The sequence below is a fragment of the Heloderma suspectum genome, chromosome 4, assembly GCF_057233095.1.
Source record: "Heloderma suspectum isolate Gila_16-S chromosome 4, 16-S_ref, whole genome shotgun sequence".
Lineage (NCBI taxonomy): Eukaryota > Metazoa > Chordata > Lepidosauria > Squamata > Helodermatidae > Heloderma > Heloderma suspectum.
In genome coordinates this window covers 258,401,002-258,425,079 of record NC_139461.1, presented here as the reverse complement: position 1 = coordinate 258,425,079, position 24,078 = coordinate 258,401,002, and positions in this window count along the sequence as shown.

The window sequence follows — 24,078 nt, the reverse complement described above, 5'->3', positions numbered from 1 at the left end:
GAGGTCAATACTAAAACAATTATTACATGTTGGGAGAAAAGTAATTTAAGACCAAATGTGCCCAGATTCTCTTGTTGAATTTGATTTCACCTTCCCACATTCAAGAATATTACTGCCAATAGTGCTGTAAATCAAGTTTTTCAGGTAAAGAGTAGTATGGTAGCTGTGAGTGCATGCCTGTTCATGGGAACTAGAAACCATACCAGATTTGGGGGGCAGTAGTGGGGAGAGGGTGCAACCTTTGAATAGGAAAGAGCCTGCCATTTTGCCTTGCAGTATTTCATTTGAATTTTCTATTTCATTTTATAGAAGTGTGGGCTCTATATGAGGGGTGAGAAACCTGTGGCCCCCTGGATGTTGTTGGACTCCAACTCCCATCAGCCTCAGCCAACATGGCCAATGGCTATGGATGATGGGAGTGGTAGTCCAACAACATCTGGAAGGTTACCCACCCCTTCTCTTTATCATTATCTTCTTACCTCAAATCCTATCTATTGAGGTCCACTCATGCATGCACCTTCACTTAACCCTCACTTCACCATTGCTAGTGTCTCACAGCCTCGCTCCTTCCTTACCTCTCCAGTACTGGAACACCATGAACTCACTGCCCATGTCCTCACTCTTTCTAAGTCTTATAATCTCTCACCCTGAGTTTCAATTTCCACCAGGTGTTTTTTATCATTATTAATTTTTTATCCCCAGCTTTACGTCTGGCTCTTTATAGGCTCCACTTTCAACATGTCTTCACAGGGACCATCTCTTTGCCTTACTCTTTTTCTTACTATCAAACCTTCTAATATTTTCCTGGAGATCATTTGAATGTGATAAGCATCCCACCTTCTACATTCAAATTGTTGTTGTTCAGTCATTCAGTCATGTCCTACTCTTCGTGACCCCATGGACCATAGCATGCCAGGCCTTCCTGTCCTGTGCTCTCTCCCGGAGCATGCTCAAGTCCATATTCATTGCATCAGTGATGCTATCTAGCCATCTCATCCTCTGCCGTCCCCTTCTCCTTTTGCCTTCAGTCTTTCCCAGCATCAGGGTCTTTTCCAGAGAGTTTTCTCTTTGCATTAGGTGGCCAAAATATTTGAGCTTCAGCTTCAGTATTTGTTCTTCCAATGAGCACTCAGGGTTGATTTCCTTTAGGACTGATTTGACCTACTTGCAGTCCAGGGGACTTGTAAGAGTCTTCTCCAGCTAGGGATGTACGAAAGTGACTTACCTTTCTGCGGATTATGTTGATGGTGGGGGGGAGGCATTCCGTCCCTCCCCCCGGAATCCTGGCTGGGGGGGGAGGCGCTCCGTTCCTCTTCCCCGGAATCCTGGCTGGCCGGCTGTGCTCCGCAGCAATTCTGCGGAGCCGCCGGCTGGCTCCGCCACCAGCTGGACATCCGGCCACTGGCTAGCAGGGATGCAAATGGCGGCGGCCGTAGCATACGCGCGTTTTTTTTTTTTTTAAGTCAGCCGTGATAGGCTACGTAAATCTTTACGTAAATACAGCTGAAGAGACTGCCTGGAAGCAATGGCTGACTCCTGCCTCAAGGAAGAACTGCCTCGTCGCTCCCAGACCTTGATCAGCGTGCCGCTGGTGCACCCATCCTGCTGCTACTTCCTGTACTTCCCACGCCTCCAAAGACAGCAGCGCCCATTTCGGCGGCGCACGCACCCCTCGCATCGCTGCTCACCGGCAGCTGTGGCTCCCTCCGGCTGGCGCGTGCAGTGCTCCAGGGGCGCTGGCGCTTGCTTCGGCGGCGTGCGCCCCTCGCCTCGCTGCTCGCCGGTGGCCATGGCTCCCTCTGGCTGGCATTTGAGGCGCTCCGGGGGCACCGGCTCTCGTGTCGGTGGTGCGCACGCCCCTCGCCTCACTGCTTGCTGGCGGCCGCAGCCCTCTCCAGCCGGCGCTTGCGTTGGCAGCATGTGCGCCCCTCGCCTCGCTGCTCGCTGGCGATTGCGGCTCCCTCCAGCCAGGATTTGCGGCGCTCTGGGGGCACCGGCGATCACAACAGCGGCGCACACGCCCCTCGCCTTGCTACTCGGCAGAGGCCACAGCCTGCCCCACAAGTGCCGACACTCACATCAGCGGCACATGCGCCCCTGGCCTCGCTGCTCACCAGCAGCCGCAGCCCTCTCTTGTCAGACCTCTGGCTCAGTTCCCCTTCGGCCTGCCCTCACCCTATAACAGTGGGCTAGAGGTGCTGCCTCTATTCCTGGGGCCCCATCAGGGTCGCCCTCGCAGGGATCTCCTGCAGCGGGTTTAGGCTCTGGCCTACGCTTAGTGCTTACAAGGGCTGGCCTGTGTAGTGGTTTGAGTGTTGCACTGGGACCAAGGATCCTGGTCCTTGCTTCGCGTTCTCCTGCTAATAGGCCCCAAGCCACCTTGTCTCAAAGTGCTGACTCCTAAAGCCCTACTTACCATACATCATGCCCCCCAAGAAGGGCCAGGGTGGGAAGAAGGGCAAGGGTAGGGCCGCGTGTCCTCCCTCCAAGAGACCACAGCCTGGGCCTGACTCTGAGTCTGAGGAGGAAACAGGCCCAGTACTGGCATCAATCCTTGCTCACCTGGAAGCGGCTGAGCGTTCATCAGGAATCCCTCCCCCGGCCAGGCCTAAGAAATCCACGGTGGTCCAACCCAAAAGAATGAACAGCAGACCCAACGCTCATTACTACTTTCTATTTCAGCATGTCTGGACGCCGTCGAAGCTTCCACATTCTCCGCGCCAGCTCTTACCGAGAGCACACCGCCCCCAGAGGAGCTCCTCTCTCCTGCGGCTTCCTCATCTTCTGTGACCCAAGCAACACCAGCTGCTTTGCCGGTTGGGGATCAGACCACGGCCACATTGGGTTCAGGTGAGACTGCCTTTGCACCTCAATTCGCCTTGGCCAGGCATGGGGCGTATCAACCCCTGGGGCTGGATGTCTTGGTTCACCCCTCAGGGCTGGCCATTCCCCCCCACTTCCACTGCCTCTAGTCACGTCGGCCCCCACAAGGTACTCCTCAGCCCATGCCTCAGGTCATGATTCACAGTTCAAATGCACATTTAGCTGACTTCGCTATTTCTGTGGGTCTCGGCACCTCACCCCCCTCACTGGTGTCTACGGGAGACTCCTCCCTTACACCCACGCTGCCACTCCAGTCCCAGCTTGCGCTTGCAATTTTTAATTTTGCTTGCGCTGGTGTTTGGCAAGGACCTGTGGGGTCGGCTCAGGACCCCTTGCCCCCACCGCCAGCCCCCCTACCAGCATCCCAGATGCCTCTGGCTGATCCATGCGCTAACCTCGTAAGGGGAGCCATGCCCACTGGTGCTACTTCTTCCCCTATTGGCTTCCACCTGACCATTGCCACTAGGGAAACATTTTTATGGGGGGAATTTATAAATGTCTTTTCCCTGCTCTTTTGGGAGCCCGATGCCAATGACAAGGATAGGAAACATGATAAGGAACCCGATCGGAGTAAGGGTCATAAAGTACAGCACGCATGGGCAGACTGGTTACCAGGTTTTTTAATTTACACTGGCATCCTTCAACAGAAATTCCCTGAAAGGGGTTGGGTCCTCACCAAATATCTGGATATAATATACAGGGCCTACACTGTGTATGCCCCTTCATGGATCACTGCCTTGTTGTGGCGAAGGGGCTTGCGTAACTCAGTGAAGCCATAAGCTATGCCGTGCAGGGCCACCCAAGACGGACAGGTCATGGCAGAGAGTTCTGACAAAATGTGGTCCACTGGAGAAGGAAATGGCAACCCACTCCAGTATTCTTGCCAAGAAAACCCCATGGAACGTATCACAAGGCTAAAAGATATGACGCCGGAAGATGAGCCCCTCAGGTCGGAAGGTGTCCAATATGCTACTGGGGAAGAGCAGAGGGTATTTCCAAGTAGCGCCAGAAAGAGTGAAGCGGCTGGGCCAAACCCGAAAGGACACTCAGCTGTGGATGTGTCTGGCGGTGAAAAGAAAATCCGATGCTGTAAAGAACAATATTGTTTAGGAACCTGGAATGTCAGATCAATGAATCAAGGTAAGCTGGAGGTGGTCAAACATGAGATGGCAAGATTGAACATCGACATTTTGGGAATCAGCGAACTAAAATGGACAGGCATGGGTGAATTTAATTCAGGTGACCATCATATCTACTATTGTGGGCAAGAATCCCTTAGAAGAAATGGAGTAGCACTCATAGTCAACAAAAGGGTGGGAAAAGCAGTACTGGGGTACAATCTTAAAAATGATAGAATGATCTCAGTACGAATCCAAGGCAAACCATTCAACATCACAGTAATTCAAGTCTATGCCCCAACCACTGAGGCCGAAGAAGCTGAGGTTGATGGGTTCTATGAAGACCTACAACACCTTCTAGAACTAACACCAAAAAAAGATGTCCTCTTCATCATAGGGGATTGGAATGCTAAAGTAGGAAGTCAAGAAATCACTGGGATAACAGGCAGGAATGGCCTTGGTGTACAAAATGAAGCAGGACAAAAGCTAATAGAGTTTTGCCAAGAGAACATGCTGATCATAGCAAACACTCTTTTCCAACAGCACAAGAAGCGACTCTACACATGGACGTCACCAGATGGTCAATATCGAAATCAGATTGATTATGTCCTTTGCAGCCAAAGATGGAGAAGCTCCATACAGTCAGTCAAAACAAGACCTGGAGCTGACTGTGGCTCAGATCATGAGCTGCTTCTTGCAAAATTTCGGCTTAAATTGAAGAACGTAGGGAAAACCACTAAACCTTTCAGGTATGACCTAAATCATATCCCTGATGAATATACAGTGGAGGTGAGGAATAGATTTCAGGGATTAGACCTGATAGACAGAGTGCCTGAGGAACTATGGACGGAGGTCCGTAACATTGTTCAGGAGGCAGCAACGAAATCTGTCCCAAAGAAAAAGAAATGCAAGAAAGCCAAGTGGCTGTCTGATGAGGCTTTACAAGTAGCTGAGGAAAGAAGGGAAGCGAAAAGCAAAGGAGAAAGGGGAAGATATATCCAACTGAATGCAGAGTTCCAGAGAATAGCAAGGAGAGACAAGAAGGCCTTCTTAAATGAACAATGCAAAGAAATCGAGGAAAACAACAGAATGGGAAAGACTAGAGATCTCTTCAAGAAAATTGGAGTTCTCAAGGGAACGTTTTGTGCAAAGACGGGCATGATAAAGGACAAAGAAGGCAGGGACCTAACAGAAGCAGATGAGATTAAGAAGAGGTGGCAAGAATACACAGAAGAACTCTACAGGAAAGATCTTAATGTCCCTGATAGCCATGATAGTGCGGTCACTGAACTTGAGCCAGACATCCTAGAGAGTGAAGTCAAGTGGGCCTTAGGAAGCATTAGTAACAACAAAGCTAGCGGAGATGACAGTCTTCCAGCTGAGCTATTTAAAATCCTAAAAGATGATGCTGTTAAAGTGCTGCATTCAATATGCCAACAAATCTGGAACACTCAACAGTGGCCACAAGACTGGAAAAGGTCAGTTTACATTCCAATTCCAAAGAAGGGCAACGCCAAAGAGTGTTCAAACTACCGCACAATTGCGCTCATTTCACATGCCAGCAAGGTGATGCTCAAAATCCTACAAGCTAGGCTTCAGCAGTATGCGAACCGAGAACTACCGGAAGTACAAGCTGGGTTTCGAAGAGGCAGAGGAACTAGAGATCAAATCGCCAACATTTGCTGCATCATGGAGAAAGCAAGAGAATTCCAGAAAAACGTCTATTTCTGCTTCATTGACTACGCTAAAGCCTTTGATTGTGTGGATCACAACAAAGTGTGGCAAATTCTTAAAGTGATGGGAGTACCAGACCACCTTACCTGTCTCCTGAGAAACCTGTACGAGGGTCAAGAAGCAACAGTAAGAACCAGAGATGGAACAACCGATTGGTTCAAAATTGGGAAAGGAGTACGACAAGGCTGCATATTGTCACCCTGCTTATTTAACTTATATGCAGAGTACATCATGAGAAATGCCGGGTTGGATGAATCAGAGGTCGAAATTAAGATTGCCGGAGAATTATCAACAACCTCCGATATGCAGACGATACCACCCTAATGGCAGAAAGCGAAGAGGATCTAAAGAGCCTCTTGTTGAGGGTGAAAGTGGAGAGTGCAAAAGCTGGTTTGAAACTCAACATTAAAAAAACTAAGATCATGTCATCTGGCCCTATCACTTCCTGGCATATAGAAGGGGAAGAAATGGAAGCAGTGACAGATTTTACTTTCTTGGGCTCCAAGATCACCGCAGACGGTGACTGTAGCCATGAAATTAAAAGACGCTTGCTCCTTGGGAGGAAAGCTATGGCAAACCTAGACAGCATAGTAAGAAGCAGAGACATCACCTTGCCGACAAAGGTCTGTCTAATCAAAGCTATGGTTTTCCCAGTAGTAATGTATGGCTGTGAGAGCTGGACTATAAGGAAGGCTGAGCGCCGAAGAATTGATGCTTTCGAACTGTGGTGCTGGAGAAGACTCTTACGAGTCCCCTGGACTGCAAGGAGGTCAAATCTGTCCAGCCTAAAGGAAATCAACCGTGACTGCTCATTGGAAGGACAGATAATGAAGCTGAAGCTCCAATATTTTGGCCACCTAATGCAAAGAGAAAACTCCCTGGAAAAGACCCTGATGCTGGGAAAGACTGAAGGCAAAAGGAGAAGGGGACGGCAGAGGATGAGATGGCTAGATAGCATCACGGATGCAATGAATATGAACTTGAGCACGCTCCGGGAGAGAGCGCAGGACAGGAAGGCCTGGCGTGCTATGGTCCATGGGGTCACGAAGAGTCGGACACGACTGAACGACTGAACAACAACAACACTGTGTATGAAGGGAGCGCCTGGCTGGCCTACGACGAGGCCTTCCAATGGAGGGCCGCCATCGACCCTTCCATGCGCTGGGATCTAAAGGACCAGGACCTTTGGCTCCAGTTTATGACCCCTTCCAGGCTGGGCTTTGGCGACAGATCAGACAGTGGCCACATTCTTGCCAAGCTGTCTTTTGCAATGGCCTCCAGGCCTATTGCGGATCCAGGGGTTCAACACCGCTGGCTGTGCTGGGAGTTCAACTCCAAGGGCTCCTCTTCCCAAAACCCGTGCCGCTTCCGTCACAAACGCTCCCTTTGCAGTGGTCAGCATTCCTGCACCACCGGCCCAAGGGCCAGGGGATGGAGAGGTCCCCCAAAGGACAGACATGGCGGCAGGAAACCGGGCAGCAGGCATCATCCCCCTCCCAAAGGGCCCCAGCCCAGTTAAGATATTTCCACTACTTCAGCTTCTAGGACGTTACCCTAGCCGGGGGGACACGATCTTCTTGGAACGTGGTTTTACGCTGGGTTTTAGGATCCCCTTCAAGGATCAGTGCAGGCCATGTTTCACTGGTAATCACCAGTCTGTCCTTGTCATGTAGTACTTGGTTCAAGAAAAAATCAACAAGGAAGTCCTTGCGGGACAAGTCATAGGCCCCTTTTCCACGCCCCCAATACCCAAACCTCAGATTTCCCCTTTGGGAATAATCCCCAAGAAAGCTCCCAGGGAGTTCAGGTTAATTCACGACCTTTCTTACCCCAAGGGTCGGTCTGTTAACGACGAGATCTCGGAGTATCTGTGTTCCATGTGGTACACCTCCTTTGATAAGGCGGTGGCCATGATCCGGGATCTCGGCTATGGGGCATTGATGGGCAAGTGTGATATTAAATCCACCTTTCGCAATTTGCCTATCGATCCCGCAGACTTCAATTTTCTGGGATTCTGTTTTCAGGACAAATTTTACATTGACCGTGTCCTCCCCATGGGATGCTCCATCTCTTGCGCCATGTTCGAGAGGTTCAGCACCTTTCTGGAATGGGCCGTGAGGGATAGGACGGGCTTCGTAAATGTGATTCATTATTTAGATTTCCTGTTTCCTGGACCCAGAGTCGGCAGTCAATGCTCTGATTTAATCAGGGCATTTGTATCCCTTTCCTCGGACCTAGGCATCCCTTTGGCCCACGAGAAGACAGAAGGCCCGTCTGTTACTTTAACATTTTTGGGGATCGAATTGGATACCCTCACACAATGTTCTTGCCTCCCTCAGGACAAACTGCTGGTCCTCAAGGATAAGCTCCAGGCTATCCTGCAGCTTCACAAAGTCTCCCTTAGAGTTCTGCAAGAAGTAGTAGGGCATTTGAACTTCACTTGTAGGGTGGTGGCTCCCAGCTGTGCCTTCCTGCGATGGCTCTGTTGGGCAATGCGGGGTCTTCGACTCCCACATCATCGCACCAGAGTAGGGATGTATGAAAGTCACTCACCTTTTACGAAATTTGATTCGTGGGGGGGGGAGGTGCTCCGTCCCTCCCCCCGAAATTCTGGCCAGGGGGGAGGTGTCCCATCCCTCCCCCCTGAAATTCTGGCCGGGGGGGAGGCGCCCCGTCCCTCCCCCCCGAAATTCTGGCTGGGGGGGAGGCGCCCAGTCCCTCCCACCATGAATCCTGGCCGGCCGGGTCTGCAAGTGGCGGCGGCCGTAGCCACCGCAGTTTGCGTCCCTGCAGTCAGCCGTGATAGGCTACGTAAATGTTTACGTAGCCTATCACGGCTGAGTTAAAAAAAAAAAATAAACTGCGTGTACGCAAATGGCAGCACCCATGGGTGCCGCCATTTGCGTTCCTTATTTTGGCACGTCTAGTGTATGTAAACATTTATGTAGACTACGGCGAAAATAAGGGGAACACAAATAACGTAGCGTCCATTTGCATATGCGCCGTTTTTTTTTTTTAACTCAGCCATGATAGGCTACGTAAACATTTACGGAGTCTAGCATGGTATTTAAAAATCTAGCCGTGATAGGCTACGTAAATCTTTACGTAGCCTATCACATTTTTTTGTGTTTTTTTTACTAGAAATGGCAGTGGCGGCAGCCGGTCGGAAGACCGGCCGCCGCAGCCGCAGCCGCCGCCACCGCTGCCACCGCCACCACCGCCGCCACCAGGGAGATTCGCCCAAGGTAAGTCCCGTCCCGGGGGGGGCGGGGGGGGCAGACCGTTTCGCCACCAATTTCGGGGGGCCGAATGTGCTGGCATTCGGCCTCCCTGAGATTAGTGGTGAAATTCTCTGACATCCCTACACCAGAGTAGGGATGGACGAAAGGGACTTACCTGGTCCCGCAGCTTGCTTTGCGGTGGGGGGGAGGCGCTTCGGTTCTCCCCCCGAAGTTCAGGCGAGGGGGGGGAGGCGCCCCGCCTCGCCCGGCCAAAATTCAGGCCGGGGGGAGGCACCCCATCCCTCGCCGCCGAAATTCAGGCCGGGGAGGAGCGCCCTGTCTACCCGGCCGCGAAAAAAAAAGTAAAGTAGAAAAAACCACACACACGCGTGATAGGCTACGTAACGATTTACATAGCCTATCACGGCTAGATTTCCAAAGTCAGCCGTGATAGGCTACGTAAATCGTCACGTAGCCTATCACGGGTGACTTTGGGGGAAAAAAAAAGTGCATATGCAAATGGCGGCACCCATGGGGCGCCGCCATTTGCGTTCCTTAGTTTGGCACGTCTAGTCTACATAAAGATTTACGTAGACTACGGCAAAAATAAGGGAACGCTATTTGCGTTGCCCTTATTTTCACTGTAGTCTACGTAGGGATGGCGGAGAATTTCTCCTCGAAACTTCGGGGGGCCAAGCGCCAACGTGTTCGGCCCCCCGAACAAGTTTCGGGGAGAAATCCTCCGCCCCCCCGCCCCCCGCCCCCCCCGGGATGGGACTTACCTTCCCTGAATGTCCCTCCCGGCGGTGGGTCCGGCTGGCGGTTCGTCCGGTGTTCGAGCGGGGCGGGAGCGGCAGCCGGTCTTTCGACCGGCTGCCGCGCCCGCCATTGCAATCAAAGAAAAAAAAAAAAAAAACGTCCCCTGATAGGCTACGTGATGATTCACGTAGCCTATCACGGCTAGATTTGCAAAGTCAGCCGTGATAGGCTACGTGAATCGTCACGTAGCCTATCACGGGTGACTTTAAAAAAAAAAAAAAGTGTGTACGGATAATGGCGGCCCCCATAGGGAGCCGCCATTCCCGTTCCTTATTTGGTCGCTGTAGTCTACGTAAATGTTTACGTAGACTACGGCAAAAATAAGGGCAACGCTATTTGCGTTGCCCTTATTTTCGCCGTAGTCTACGTAAACATTTACGTAGACTACAGCAACTAAATAAGGAACGCGAATGGCGGCTCCCTATGGGGGCCGCCATTCGCGTACGCGCTTTTTTTTCTTTTTCTTTTTAAGTCACCCGTGATAGGCTACGTGATGATTCACGTAGCCTATCACGGCTGGCTTTCCAGATCTAGCCATGATAGGCTACGTGAATCGTCACGTAGCCTATCAGGGGACGTTTTTTGTTTTTTTTTTTTACTTTCGTGTTCGCGGCCGGGCGAGGCGGGAAGCCTCCTCCCTGGCCTGAATTTCGGCCGGGCGAGGCGGGAAGCCTCCCCCCCGGCCTGAATTTCGGCCGGGCGAGGCGGGAAGCCTCCCGCCCCGACCTGAACTTCGCGGGGGGAGCAGCGAAGCGCTCCCCCCCACCGCGAACAAGCTGCGAGAAAAGGTAAGTGACTTTCGTCCACCCCTAAGTCTACGTAAAACTTTATGTAGACTAGACGTGCCAAACTAAGGAGCGCAAATGGCGGCGCCCCAGGGCGCCGCCATTTGCGTATGTGCTTTTTTTTTTTTCCAAAGTCACCCATGATAGGCTACATGACGATTTACGTAGCCTATCATGGCTGACTTTGGAAATCTAGCCGTGATAGGCTATGTAAATCGTTACGTAGCCTATCACGGGTGTTTTTGTTTTTGTTTTTACTTTCCTTCTTTATTTTGCAATGGCGGCGGCGGCAGCTGGTCAGAAGACCAGCCGCTGTCGCCGCCCCTGCCGAAACACCGCCGAAACGCCGCTGGGATGCGCCGCCGAGAGGGACATTCGCACAAGGTAAGTCCCATCCCGGGGGGGGGGGCGGGGGGCCGGCGGAGAATTTCACCACCAATTTCGGGGGGCCGAATGTGTTGGCATTCGGCCTCCCAGAGATTCGTGGAGAAATTCTCTGCCATCCCTACACCAGAGTCACTTCTGCCATGCGCATGGACCTGCAGGTATGGATTACATTCCAGATGGATTTTAATGGTATCTCCTTCTGGAGGCAGGAGTTGCTCCTTTGTCAAGGGCTCCTTGGAGGCCTCTTTCATTCTAATCCAGTAGCCAAGTCCAGACACAGACAAAGGGATTCCTTTCAAAGCTTTATTCTTCTTTTATAACTTAACAACTCTACAGGTACCAACTAGATCTGAGCAGCAGAGTACCTATGCCCTAATTTGAAACAGTTGGTCCCCGTTTGAAAGGGAATTACTGGCAACCCCCTGAACTTAAGGACTAGGGAGAGTCCCTCCCCTTTTCCCTTGGATACTCTGGGCGCAGCCTTTGTTTGCGCGCCAACCGGGCACTACGCCTCCTTTCCGCACCCTCCATCTGGCGCCGCTCTCTGCATCTGCGTCGCGCATCCACCAAGTCTGCTATCTGTGCTCGGTCACTCCCTGGACTGCTTTCTAATCTAGGAATGCTGGTGGGAGGAATCTCCGTCAGCTGTGGGCCCTGGGAAAGAGGAGCGCGCTCCTCTCCCAGGAGCGACTGCTCTTCCTCAGAATCAGAACTACTCTGGGATTCTATGGGCTCAGTGTCCACCCTGACATCCTTCAAGCCGACCTGCAGATTCATTCAGACGCCACCAGTGCCTTCGGCTTCAGACTCATATGGCGGGATCAGTGGTGCCTTGGCCAATGGCCAGAATGCTGGGCCGCTGCCGGTATTTGTCAAGACCTTACCTTCCTGGAATTCTTCCCTGTTTACTTAGCAGTGCACATTTGGGCTGACCTGATGGCCAATTCCGTCGCCCTCTTTTGGTGCGACAACATTAATGACATGCACCGCATGTCTCTAGAAAACAAAGGGTCATGGTTCTGGTCAGAGCGTTTACCCTCCAATGTCTACGCCACAACATCTGGTTCCGCGCCCGCCATGTACCGGGTTTGAGGAACCCAATTGCCGATGCTTTGTCATGAAACCAGATCAACAGGTTCCGTGTATTAGCCCCATGGGCACGTCCACTACCAGACCCCATGCCATCCAAACTATGGGAGATTGGCGTTCTCAAGTTGAACACGCTATCCTGAATTCGATAGCCCCCAGCACTAGGCCTGCCTACGTCAGAGCAGGTAGGGAGTTTCGTGCCTTCAGGAGCGGGCTTCAACTACAGGACTCATGGCCCTTACCTGTGGAACACTTGTTACAATTCTGCGTACATTTACGTAACAAAGGGCTCTCTGCTACGACCATTACTGGGAGGTTTGCCGCTTTGGCCTTCTGGGCCAAAGTGCGAGGGGTTGATGACTCCACCTCGGATTTCCGAGTTAGGTGGGCGGTTGGGATGTACAAAAGTCACTTACCTTTCAGTTCATGGTGGGGGGGAGGCTTTCTGTCCCTCTCCCCGGAATCCTCGACGGGGGGAAGGCGATCCAGTCCTCCCCCCTGGAATCCTCGACGGCTGGCTGTGCTCCGCGGCAGCTCCGCGGAGCAACCAGCCAGGCCCAGGCCAGGGCCATCCGCAGCTGGATTTCCGGCTGCGGAGGGATCTGGGTTAAAAAAAAAAAAACGCATACACAAATGGCAGCAGCTACAGCCGCCGCCATTTGCGTTCCTTATTTTTCACCGTCTTACGTAAATATTTACGTAAATATTTACGTAGACTAAGACGAAGAGAAGAAATGGGAACGCAAATAGTGTACTGGGCGCTATTTGCGTTCCCCTTTCTTGTCTTCGTCTTAGTCTACGTAAATATTTACATAGACTAAGATGGCGAAAAATAGGGAATGCAAATGGCGGCGGCCGTAGCCGACTGCATTTGCGTATGTGTTTTTTTTTTTTTTTACCCAGACGTGATAGGCTATGTAAGTCTTTACGTAAGCCTATCACGTCTATGGGGGGGGGGAAGAAAAAAAACACAGACTGCAAATGGTGGTGGTGGCAGCCAGTCGGAAGACCAGCCGCCACCACCATCAAAGCTGCCACTGGAACCGCCACCATCCGAAACATCCGCCCTAGGTAAGTCTCATCCTGGGGGGGATCTGCGGGGGGTGGGGGGGTGGCAGGCCATTCCGCGATGGATTTCAGGGGGCCGAATGCACTGGCATTCAGCCTCACTGAGATCTGTCGCAGAATTCTCTGACATCCCTAGTTCAAGGCTGGGCTCGGATGTCACCTGCCCCGCCAGATTCCAGGCGCCCCTTGTCTCCAGTTATCCTTCTAGGGCTCCGGGGATTGTGGCCCTCCATTTGTTCTTCCCCATACAAAGCCTCCCTATTCCATGCTGCAACTTTAACAGCTTTCTTTGGGGCCCTTAGGATTTCGGAACTGGTCTGGGCTTCCAAATCTGAACCAGCCGGGAGGGCCTTAAGGTACTCCGATGTGCAGATCCATCCCAACCTGATCCACCTCCGCATTCAACAGTCAAAGACCGATCAGTCTGGCAAGGGAGCATAGGGATGGGGGAGAATTTCTCCCCGAAACTTCGGGGGGCCGAGTGCCAACGTATTTGGCCCCCCGAAGTAGTTTCAGGGAGAAATTCTCCGCCCCCCCGCCCCCCGCACCCCACCTGGGATGGGACTTACCTTTCCCGATTGTCGCTCCCGGTGGCAGGTCGCAGCAGCGGTTCAGCAGGGCTTCGACAGGGGCAGGTGCGGCAGCTGGTCTTTCGACCGGCTGCCGCCGCCACCGCCATTCCAAGAAAAGTAAAAAAAAAAAACCGCCCCCGTGATAGGCTATGTGACAATTAACGTAGCCTATCACGGCTAGATTTGCAAAGTCAGCCGTGATAGGCTACGTAAATCGTCACGTAGCCTATCATGGGTGACTTAAAAAAAAAAAAGTGCGTACGGCTAATGGCAGCCCCCATAGGGAGCCACCATTCGCGTTCCTTATTTGGTCGCTGTAGTCTACGTAAAGATTACGTAGACTACAGCGACCAAATAAGGAACGCGAATGGCGGCTCCCTATGGGGGCCGCCATTTGCGTACGCGCTTTTTTTTTTTAAAGTCACCCGTGATAGGCTACGTGACGATTAACGTAGCCTATCACGGCTGACTTTGCAGATCTAGCCGTGATAGGCTACGTAAATCGTCACATAGCCTATCATGGAGGCGTGTTTTTTTTTTTAACTTTTTATTTCGCGGCCGGGCGAGGCGAGGCACTTCCTCCCATGCCTGAATTTCGGCCGGGCGAGGCGGGAAGCCTCCCCCCCCGGCCTGAACTTCGGGGGGAGCAGCGAAGCGCCTCCCCCCCACCGCGAAGCAAGCTGTGAGACCAGGTAAGTGACTTTCGTGCACCCCTAAGCATTGGTGGCCCTCAGCCAGGCCCAGGCCGAGGAATTATGCCCTGTCAGGGCCTTGCAGGTTTTTCTGTGACATCGCGGGGCGAGTGAGGGTCCCCTATTCTGCCATAATGATGGTTCACCACTGACAAAGTTCCAATTCTGGGCCATCACTACGTCAACCTTATCCATACTGGGTTTGGGACATTATCGTTTTGGGACCCACTCTTTCTGCATTGGGGCGGCCTCTACAGCAGCTGCCATAGGTTTTTCATCCAAGCACATGATGGCTGTAGGGAGATGGCGCTCCAGGGCTTTCTGGTCCTACGTTCGCGATTTGCCTGATACTTCATAATGCTTTTCTCCACCTTCCCCAATGTTTTATTCCTTAGATGGGATTCGACCTACGCCGGTACGGGTGCTCATTTGTGGGCACAGTATGGTGTTTTGGGCTGCTCGCAGAGCTTCTACGTTGGCCTTCAGATCCCGGCTGCAGTTTCCCCAACAGGTGGCGATACAGTGGCTTGGCCGGCAGGGTATGTGATGGGACTCACTCCTTCCCACCCTGTTTCATCAAGGTTTGGTCAGTTTCCCGCCACAGGTCCTGGTCCTGCACCTGGGAGGGAATGACCTGGGCTGCAAGCCGAGAAAGGGCTTGGTCGAGCAGGCGTTGGTCGATTTGCAGATGGTCTGACATCGTTGGCCGGGGGTGGCCATATTGTGGTCCTCTATGCTCCCAAGAACCAAGTGGAGGGCACAGAGTAATGCTGCCATGGAACTGGCTCGGCGGAAGGTGAACAGAGAACTTGCATGGGGGCTGTCAGAACATGTCGATGGGTGCATCACCCACCAAGGAATTCTGTGGACAAGGAGGGAGCTTTACAGGCAGGATGGTGTCCACCTGTCGGACGTAGGGAATGACATATTATTGTCCAATCTGCAAAGGGGCCTGCGGGAAGTTCTTCTGCGCAGGTGGGGGGAGTTTCACAAGCAATAGGCTTGTGACTCCTGTGGCGGCTAGGATGGGCAAAACCTGAAAGAGATTAGGGATGGTATGCATTCAGAGGCACCTTATGGTGACAAGTGACGCCTGAGGCCCCCTGAACGGGTTGTGCGGCTTGGCGGGGGGATAAGGGTTGCCTGGGAGACCAACCCTCCTCACTCACCCAGGTGTTGTGCGGCACCAGGTTGGGGGTGACAAGGGAAGGTCTACCTCCCCCAGAAGGGGCAGTCCAGAGGGATGGCAAGATCACCGTCACCCCTCAGGCTGGGTGTGTTTTCGCCCAAGAAGTGCCAGCTAGCCACTGACACAGTTAGATGCCCGCCCTAGTTACCCCTTTGCAGGTATTTCAATAAATGTGGCCCAATTTTCAACCCAATTTTCATACTTGTTTAGCTTTCATGGATGTACAGTCCAAGCCAATTAAAGTTTACGTGATGAAGTCACCACGAAGTGACACTGAGAAGCAAACAAAAGGATGAAGCAGTATATGGTCCTGCCTTCCTCAACCTGGTGCCTCCTGATGTTTTGGACTTTAACTCCCATCATCCCCAGCCAGCAAAGCCAATCGTCAGGAATCCAGGGAGTTGTAGTCCCAAACACCTCAAAGCCACCAGGTTAGGGAAGGCTGACAGTCCTATTCACATAAATCTGATAGGAAACCAGTGTTAAAACCAGTTTATGTATAATTTCTATATTGGGTAGTCATGGCACTGAAATGACAACGGCCCCTTTGGGCCAAGTGTACAATAAATTATTGTTTATGACTCTTCTATCTCATTTTGAGGGTAACTGGATATATTGATTCTTCAGATTCATATGCTCCTAGGTAGGGATGTTGGAGAAATCTGCAACAAATTCAAATGAGTTTGGATTTCTAGAAATTCGACCTGTAGATCCTGCAGTGGACCAACTTTTTCTCAGTCACATAAATTCTGAGGACTTCCAGACCAGTTTTCTTATGTTTGTGCTAATTTACCTTAACAAATATGCATTAGCACATTTGCGCAAGTGAGCATTAATGCTAATGCGGATTAGTGCTAATGCAGATTAGTGCAAATTGAAGAACATTCTTATTAAAAACCAGTGCTTATAAAATAAGGGAAGGGGTCACGCCTCCTTCATCCCTGCAGTTAAGTATTAGATAATATAGGTCTGTGTGAGAAAGAAACAATCGAAACTATAGTTTGAGGCAAAGAGTAAGACTGGGAAAAACACAGGAAGAGCTGAGCTACATTTGGGGGGGGGGCTCTGTATGCTAATAGCATTGGGTGTGGTCTTTCTGGAATATGATGTAGGGCAGTGGATTTGTCTGTCTGTTGTAGTGTTTAAGCCCAAAGATGTGGAACCTTTTCCAACCTGAGGCCCACATTGCCTTGGTGGAACCCTGCTGGGGGCTGTCTTCTGGGAGCAGGGCGAAAACCAAAGTGGGGGTGGCCAATGCTGGCAGTGGGTGGAGCCACCCCATTCTCTCTCTATTTATTTGCAAATAAACTCAAATATTACAAACTAAACCTGGATAAATGTTGCATCCCTGGAACTGGAGAGAATCTAACAATATAACCTAAGATATGATAATATCAACTTACAGTACAATCCTATGTATATTTACTCTGAAGTAAGTCCCACTGTGTTCAGTGTGACTTGCTTCTGGGACAGTATACATAGGATTGCAACCTCAGTACTGTAAGTATTGTTCTTGGAATGAGCAGTGCCAATGAAAAAATGAATGAAAGTCGTATATCTCAGAAATATTGGCATATGCTCAAATGTATGCTCAAGGGCTGAATGAAATAACCTTACTAGCTTAGATGCTTTCAATAAGATAAATGCAAATTCACTGCAGAAATGGTTCTCACTCCTTTCCTTTAAAGATTCAAGAGCAGACCTCGCTGTAATGTAATTAAGTGTTAAGCCCCCTGAAATCAATAAATATCCAGAAATGAATACCTAGTTTGTTGATTAGAAGGTAGGTAAGCCGAGGACAATTAATGCATTATTATCAAATGTTCAGGCTGAGAACTAGGGAATAATTGCTTTCAGGAAGGATATTTTATGCTTGATAAAAGAAAAAGAAAAAAGATTTGTTCAGGCAGTAATATTAGTCCCCATTATAGAAGCTAATTAACAATGCCCTGCTATTTGTTGCTACTGCAACTGAAGAGCATCCCAACTCCCACATTAGATTGGTGGCTTGCTGGATACATTACATTAATCTGACTAAAAGCTAGTTTGTAACTTTGCTGGCTTATTCCAACAAGGTAGGAAAGAAGGAGGAAATAGGAAATGAATCTCCAACCAAAACAGCTCGAGTTTGACATCTTCATCAGCTGGAAGCTGAACAGGTTGGGATGGAAACTGTACAGTGATGCAGGAGTAGTTCACATTTACCATTGGCCAGTGGCATTTTGGGAACCTCTTACCACCTGGAGCCTCCACTTCAACTCTGGAACGTTCTGACTCAGCCATGCCACAGGTAATACCAGTGCAAGTAGCAATGGTGATTAATCCTCTTTTTTCATGTGCAAGAAGTAGCAGGGTTAGCTGGAGTCTACAGGTGCCTCTTGTAGATATATAAAAGTTCTCCAAGTTCTTTCCTATCAGTTCTTTAACAGTGATGGTACTCTGCAATTAGTGCATATGTACAGTCGGGGCCAGGAATATTGGAACAAGGATAACTGTTTTGGCAGTTGGCCTCTGTACGCCACCACACCGAAGTTGAAAGGAAACACACCCAGATGGGAGTGAAGTCAGGACTTTCAGCTCTAATTCACAGGGTTTGTGAAAAGTGGGGCACTAGCCATTCAGGAAGTACAGCTAGTGGCATACACACACACCCATCATTGGTGACTCATAAGTAATGGAATGAATGGCTGACAAGCAGCTGCATGGCCAGGTCAGGTGAAGCCTGTTTCCTGGGTACCCCATGACAAATCAAGCAGAGAAAAGGCCTGGAGGTGGTTCTGAGTGTTACATTTGCATTTGGTAGCTGTTCACTGGAACCCCCAATATGAGGTCCAAAGAGGTGTCCATGTGAGTGAAGGAAGCCATCATTAGGCTGAGGAAACAAAATAAACCCATCAGAGAGATCACAAAAACAGTGGGAGTGGCCAACACAACAGTTTGGAACATCCTGAAAAAGAAGGAATTAACTGGCAAGTTCAGCAACAGCAAAAGTCCTGGAAGACCACGGAAGACAAGTAAAGTGGATGACCGCAGAATTCTGCTCATGGTGAAGAGGAACCCTTTCACAACATCTAGCCAGGTCAAGAATGCTCTTGCAGAGGTAGGCATGTCATTGTCAACAGCTACAGTCAAGAGATGGCTTTATGAATGTAAATACAGAGGCTTCACAACAAGGTGCAAACCACTAGTAACGCTCAAGAACCGAAAGGCCAGATTAGCCTTTGCCAGCAAACACCTAAAAAAGCCTGCCTGGTTCTGGAATAAGATTCTTTAGACTGATGAAACCAAGATTAACTTGTACCAGAATGATGGGAAGAGAAATGTATGGAGAAGGAAAGGAACAGCTCATGATCCAAAACATACCACATCATCTGTCAAACATGGTGGAGGCAGTGTTATGGCATGGGCATGTATGGCTGCCAATGGAACCGGGTCACTGGTAGGGTTGGCGGAGAATTTCTCCACGAATCTTTGGGAGGCCGAGTGCCGACGCATTTGGCCCCCCGAAAGTGTTGTGGAAATTCTCCGCCGGCCCCCTGTCCCCCCCCCGGGATGGGACTTACCTTCGGCGAATGTCCCTCTCGGCGGCGGGTCCCGGCAGCGTTTCGGCGGGGGCGGAGGTGGCGGCCGGTCTCCCGAACGGCTGCCGCCACCGCCATTGCAAAAAAAAAAGTAAAGTAAAAAACAAACAAACACACACTCGTGATAGGCTACGTAACGATTTACATAGCCGATCACGGCTAGATTTCCAAAGTCAGCCGTGATAGGCTACGTAAATCGTCACGTAGCCTACCACGGGTGACTTTGAAAAAAAAAAGCGCATACGCAAATGGCAGCGCCCATGGGGCGCCGCCATTTGCGTTCCTTATTTTGGCACGTGTAGTCTATGTAAACATTTACATAGACTACGGCAAAAATAAGGGAACGCTACGTAAATTATTTGCTACGTAAATCGTTACGTAGCCTATCACGGGTGTATGTGTGTGTGGTTTTTTTTTTTACTTTTTTTTTCGCGGCCGGGTAGACGGGGCGCTCCTCCCCGGCCTGAATTTCGCCAGCGAGGGATGGGGCACCTCCCCCCCAGCCTGAATTTCGCCCAGGCGAGGCGGGGCGCCTCTCCTCCCTCACCTGAACTTCGGGGGGAGAAGCGAAGCGAAGCAAGCTGCGGGACGAGGTAAGTCCCTTTCGTCCATCCCTAGTCACTGGTGGTTATTGATGACCTGACTGCTGATAAAAGCAGCAGGATGAATTCTGCAGTATATAGGGCTATACTTTCTGCTCTGATTCAGCTGAATGCTGCTAAACTGATAGGATGCCGCTTCATATTGTAGATGGATAACAACAACAACAAAATGACTGAAAACATACAGCAATAGCTAGCCAAGAGCTTCTCAAGGCAAAGAAATGGGATGTTCTTCAATGGCCAAGTCAGTCACCTGATCTCAACCCAATAGAGCATGCTTTTCACTTACTGAAGACAAGACTGAAGGCAGAAAGACCCACAAACAACAAGCAGCAGCTGAAGGCAGCTGCAGTAAAGGCCTGGCGAAGCACCTCAAGGGAGGAAACTCAGTGTATGCCACTGGCTGTACTTCCTGAACGGTTAGTGCCCCACTTCAAACCCCTTGAATTACAGCTGGAAGTCCTGACTTCGCTCCCATCTAGGTGTGTTTCAGTGTGGTGGTGTACAGAGGCCAACTGCCAAAACAGTTATCCTTGTTCCAATATTTCTGGCCCTGACTGTAGTGAGTGACTGCCAGAGACTCCAGTCCATTGTGATTTTAAAGCAGATGGCCACTGGACCCACTCCTATACCATCTCCTGTGCTTTCACTGATTATCCACAGAACCATAGAATAGTAGAGTTGGAAGGGGCCTACAAGACCATCGAGTCCAACCCCCTGCTGAATGCAGGAATCCAAGTCAGAGCATCCCTGACAGATGGCTGTCCAACCTCATCTTGAATGCCTCCAGTGTGAAAAAGCCCACGACTTCCCTAGGTCATTGGTTCCATTGTTGTATTGCTCTTACAGTCAGGAAGTTTTTCCTGATGTTCAGCCGAAATCTGGCTTCCTGTAACTTGAGCCCATTATTCCATGTCCTGCATTCTGCGATGATCGAGAAGAGATGCTGGCCTTCTGTGACAACCTTTCAAGTACTTGAAGAGCGCTATCATATCTCCCCTCAGTCTTCTCTTCTCAAGGCTAAACATGCCCAGTTCTTTCAGTCTCTCTTCATAGGGCTTTGTTTCCAGTCCCCTGATCATCTTTGTTGCCCTCCTCTGAACCCTCTCCAGCTTGTCTGCATCCTTTTTAAAGTGTGGTGCCCAGAACTGGACACAGTACTCCAGATGAGGCCTAACCAGTGCTGAGGAGAGGGGAACTAGTACTTCCCGGGATTTGGAAGCTATGCTTCTATTAATGCAGCCCAAAAGAGCATTTGCGTTTTTTGCAGCCACATCACATTGTTGGCTCATATTCAGCTTGTGATGGACAACAATTCCAAGATCCTTCTCGCTTGTAGTGTTATTGAGCCACGTATCCCTCATCTTGTAACTGTGCATTTGGTTTCTTTTTCCTAGGTGCAGAACTTGGCATTTATGCCTATTAAATGTCATTCTGTTGTTTTCTGCCCAGCGCTCCAGTCTATCAATTCCCTTTGAATTTTGTTTCTGTGTTCCAAGGTATTAACTATCCTCCTGCCCAATTTTGTGTCATCTGCAGATTTGATCAGCATTCCCTGCACCTCCTCCTCCAAGTCATTAATAAAAATGTTGAAGAGCACTGGGCCCAGGACTGAGCCCTGCGATACCCTGCTCATTGCCTCTCCCCAGTTTGAGAAGATCCCATTGATAAGCACTCTTCGAGTCTGATTCTGTAGCCAACTGTGGATCCACCGGATCGTTGTTTCATCTAGCCCACCTTGAGCTAGTTTGCTCATCAGGATGTCATGGGGCACTTTGTCGAAAGCTCTGCTGAAGTCGAGGTATATTATGTCCACAGCATTCCCACAGTCCACAAGGGAGGTGACCTGATCAAAAATGAGATCAGATTCGTCTGGCAGGATTTGCTATTGCTCCTCATCTGCTTTTCCATCATTGCTACCACTTCCTTCCTTGACTGACAGAGAGCAGCGGTATTGACTGCTGCTCCTTCTCACCACCACGATTGTTTGGGGCAGAGTGAGAGGCAGATGAATGGGCAGGAAGGGGAGGTTTCTGTCTACTCTAGGGGGCTTTTGTTAGTTGGGACCCCACAGGGGTGTGGGCTCTTGGAAAGTTCCTGATCCTTCCTACTGGAAAGTTCCTGATCCTTGATGCTGGCCCTGCTGCTTCACCTTTGCTTACAGCCCTGAAGTCCTCTGTAGCTACTCACTTAAAAGAAGATGGTTCCAAGTCCCAGCGACACAACCAAGCTGCCTCGCACTAGAAATGGAATCTTGCACTGGCCCAGCCTGCACTGGCAATCCACTGGCAGCCCTGGCCTGCACCAGCAATGAAATGTTGCACGACAGAACCCCATTTCAGTCATTCTTCTCCTTTGAAAGACTGGAAGAGGGATGGCACCATGTTCACTGGCCATGGCCTCCACCCGTTCATGTGCAAAAGACCACTGCATGATCCAGATCTCTATGCAATTGAGATTCCCAGTCACATGGCCTCCATGTGCATTCAGCCCTTTCCCCATGTTCAGTGGAATGTGAAGAGCTCTGGATCATGGCCAGCAGGTGTGCCAACATCTGGGGTATGGCCTGTAGATGCAGTCCTGCTTTTCCTCTCTGTGTTAGGTATACCCATGGAGAAATGAGAATACACAGAGACAATCTGGGCCAAACTACATACATTATGAGAAAATATGTAAATCTGATGGTCTGTTTATGAGGAAGAGTGTCAGGATTGATTCTGAGCATATGGAGATAGTTAGAAGTTCAGATTCAGAAGGGGAACAGCCAGAACTGGGGGAGGCATCTCCCCGAGCGAGTTCAGATATATGGATAGGCGTGCTTCTCAGGTTGCTAACACCCAGAGGGCTGGGCCTGAAGCCCCCCCTTTCCCTTCTCCATGAGAACCCAAGAAGAGGAGGAGGAGGAGGAGGAGAGTGCTGGGTGTGACCTGAGGGATGCTAGACTGCAGCGCAGAGCAAAGCGGGAAAAGTTAGAGGCGGAGCTCAGTCGGTCGACCCAGCTGGCGATGCGTGAGGGTCGATGTAGGGGAGCATCACTGGAAGGGAGGGGCATCCCTCCCTGAGTTATTCTAGCCTGCAAGTCGTGTTTCAAACTGCTGGCAACATCGTAGCTCCCATTTGGATCCCCTGTTGCCATTCCTTTGTAGCCTGAGAGTCTTCAAGGATTTGCATCTGTAATGAACCTGTCGATAGTGAATTAAAGGCGTGAGACTGAAGCCTTTCTTCTGGTGTGTGTGCATGAGGAAGGGGGGGGCAAGGGAATGCGACAAAGAGTACTTCTAGTGGGTGTGATCAGGAGCAGAGATATGGCAGCAGTTAACCTTTTCCCACCTGCCATTGATTTCCCTGCTCCAAATTGGACCCGAGTGGCTTTTGCCTCCACAGGTTTGAAAGTGCAGGCTTCTGCACATTTCACTGCATCTGAAAGTGTTTCAACACAGAGACTTCATTCCAGTAATTCGCTCACTTGGCATTCTGCTTAAAACAAATTTGTGGAATCGTTTCACAGTAGTTCCTGTAGGGGTTGTCAGCAATTGGAAAATGAAGCTCCCTACCATTGATCTACAGCTATGTTATTAGTATTGCTGACTGTAATTACTGCAGGTAGAGGCAAAGGAGTAATTACTTGCAATTGCTGTAATGGAAGAATTCATTTCAGGTTGCCCTGATTAAGTGGGTGAACTGTTTGATTTCCGATTGGAGGACTCTTGACATTTCCTTTCCTGGAGGTCATGCCAAGGTCCCAAGGAGAGTGTACTTCCACTCTTGCACTCAAGCGATGGCCAAATGAACAGGTCCGTATTTCCAGAACTGGCTTAGTTGTGATTACAGATATGGACATGATGATCCAGCCATAGTTGACTAATTAATGGAGGAGTTAAGGGCAAAGGCAAACATTACTTTTTTATGAGAAGTGAGCATGATTTAGATGTATGTTTAACTCTGGTCATTAAGAATGTAATACTTTTTTCTGATCCTAGGTTGAACTTCTATAAACAGTTTCCTTACCAAAAGCACATTGGGCACCATTTCAGCAGGGCTTAATTGCCTTCTCTCTTGCATTCCACATTGTTGGTTTCTCTCCCCTTTATTTTTTTAAACTGTCTTTTGTAGAATTGTTTCTTTGATTCCTCATGTCTTTGAATATTTTTTTAAACACACACACACTAGTTGATGTATTTAAATTCACATACATCCATACACTGAGGAATGGTTCACTTTGCTATTTTTTTAATTTATAGATAGCATATTTTTTTAGACCACACATTAACAATAATTTTTCTGGGTAGCCAATTGGGTCCTCGAGGCATTATACAAAATTCAGATAAAAACAGCAAT